The sequence below is a fragment of the Myotis lucifugus genome, unplaced genomic scaffold (genome assembly GCF_000147115.1).
Source record: "Myotis lucifugus unplaced genomic scaffold, Myoluc2.0 scaffold_37, whole genome shotgun sequence".
In the NCBI taxonomy this organism is placed as follows: domain Eukaryota; kingdom Metazoa; phylum Chordata; class Mammalia; order Chiroptera; family Vespertilionidae; genus Myotis; species Myotis lucifugus.
In genome coordinates, this window is record NW_005871085.1 from 2,919,564 (window position 1) to 2,921,818 (window position 2,255).

The 2,255-nt window shown below is 40.7% G+C and overlaps 2 protein-coding genes across 3 annotated transcripts in view; both read right to left on the bottom strand.

Moving 5' to 3' along the window:
* MKNK1 (MAP kinase interacting serine/threonine kinase 1) overlaps positions 1-2,255 on the bottom strand; it is a 45,093-nt gene that overhangs the window by 33,284 nt on the left and 9,554 nt on the right. The gene's annotated exons all lie outside the window — the stretch shown is intronic.
* Positions 1-2,255, bottom strand: part of MOB3C (MOB kinase activator 3C) — a 24,510-nt gene that overhangs the window by 998 nt on the left and 21,257 nt on the right. The gene's annotated exons all lie outside the window — the stretch shown is intronic.

A 2,255-nucleotide genomic window follows, 5' to 3' on the forward strand; every position in this document is an offset into this window, starting at 1 on the left:
CTCGTTGTTTCGGAACCTTTTGGGGGGCCAAATACTCGACTGTCAGGCTTTCCCGCCGCCTGTTGTGCAGCTCTTTGAAGAAGAGCACCTGTTGTTTCTTCAGGGCCCGTCACAAATTACTGAAAATAGTCCCGCAAATTACTTCATCCAGCATTTAATCGAACCCACAGTATGCTATTAAAATACTTAGAGCTAGCTATACACATGCTTATGTGGCTCTCCCACTAGGCTACAAACTCCTCAAAGGCAGGGACATATCTTTTTCATCTATGTATTTCCAGCATCTAACACAGTATCTGGCGCACACGCGCGCACACACACACACACACACACACACACACACACAACTAGTAAATATCTGAATGAATTACTTTATCCATGAAATATTTGTTTATTGTGCAACAGAGAATGTTAGCACATATAATAACCCTTCCTATTTGTGCCTTTTATTCCTGAACAAATCTCTGTGACCCAATGAAACTATTTCCAGGGCCCAAAGAAGCTCTCTCCTTGTGGGCCACACACTTCCAGAGACAGCCTTGAACTTCAACTCTTTGCCTTTAGTCTTGTCACAATATTAAACCCCGTGTTCCTTCCTTCTTGTTGCCTATAGTAGGGGTTGGCAAATTTGTTCTGTAAAGGAGCAGACAGCAACTATTTTAGGCTTTCTGTGTCAGATGGTCTCTGTCACAACTATTTAATTTTGCCTTTATAGAGAAAAAGCCACCATAGACAACACATAAATAAATGATTGTGCCTATATGTCAATAAATATTTATGGATACTGAAACTTGAATTTTTCTTTTAAAAAAAACTCTTTATTGTTGAGATTATTACAAATGTCCCCTTCCCCTCCCCCCATTATTCCCCTCTACCCCGTTCCTGCCCCACCCCAGGCCTTAGGTCTGTGTCCATAGGTAATGCATGTACTAGTATACATATAAGATCTTTGGTTAATCTCTTCCCACACCCCCTTCGCCTCTTCTCTCTGAGATTCATTAGTCTGTTCCATGTTTCCATTCCTCTGATTCTATTTTATTCATCGGTTTATTTTGTTCATTAGATTTCTTGCTTATTTTGATTTTTAGTTTCAATTATTGATAGATATGTATTTATTGCCATTTTATTGTTCATATTTTTACCTTTTTCTTCCTCTTCTTAAAGAATACCCTTCAGCCGAAACCGGTTTGGCTCAGTGGATAGAGCGTCGGCCTGCAGACTGAAAGGTCCCAGGTTCGATTCCGGTCAAGGGCATGTACCTGGGTTGCGGGCACATCCCCAGTGGGAGATGTGCAGGAGGCAGCTGATCGATGTTTCTCTCTCATCGATGTTTCTAACTCTCTATCTCTCTCCCTTCCTCTCTGTAAAGAATCAATAAAATATATTAAAAAAAAAAAAAAAAGAATACCCTTCAACATTTCATGTAATATTGGTTTGGTGGTGATGAACTCCTTTTAGCTTTTTCTTGTCTGTGAAGCTCTGTATCTGACCTTCAATTCTAAATGATATCTTTGTTGGGTAGAGTAATCTTGGTTGTAGGTTCTTGCTATTCATCACTTTGAATATTTCTTGCCATTCCTTTCTGGCCTGCAAAGTTTCTGTTGAGAAATCAGCTGACGGTCATATGGGCGCTCCCTTGTAGGTAACTAACTGCTTGAAACTTGAATTTTCATGCCACAAAATATTAATATTCTTTTGATTCCCCCTTCCCCCAACCATTTTAAAACATAAAACACATTCTTACCTGTGGTCTATATGAAAACTGGTAGTGATCCAGAAATGGCCTATAGTCAAGTTTGCCAAGCCAGCTTATTTCCCCTCCTTACAATTCTATTCCTCTACATACACACATACACCCACACGCACACACACACATGCACACACATGTAGGTCTACAGTAAAAACAACCCTTAGAATTCCTTTATAGATTTTGTGTTATTCTGCTGTTTAGAGCCACAGTAGGGCTGGGGAGGTAGGAAGCACATGGGTTTTCGATGGGCTTTCGAGCCATTAGGACAGGGGTGGGCAAACTTTTTGACTCGAGGGCCACAATGGGTTCTTAAACTGGACCGGAGGCCGGGAACAAAAGCATGGATGGAATTGTTTGTGTGAACTAATATAAATTCAAAGTAAACATCATTACATAAAAGGGTACGGTCTTTTTTTTTTTTTAGTTTTATTCATTTCAAACGGCCGGATCCCGCCCACGGGCCGTAGTTTGCCCCACGGCTGCATTAGGATCTAGATTCAGATTC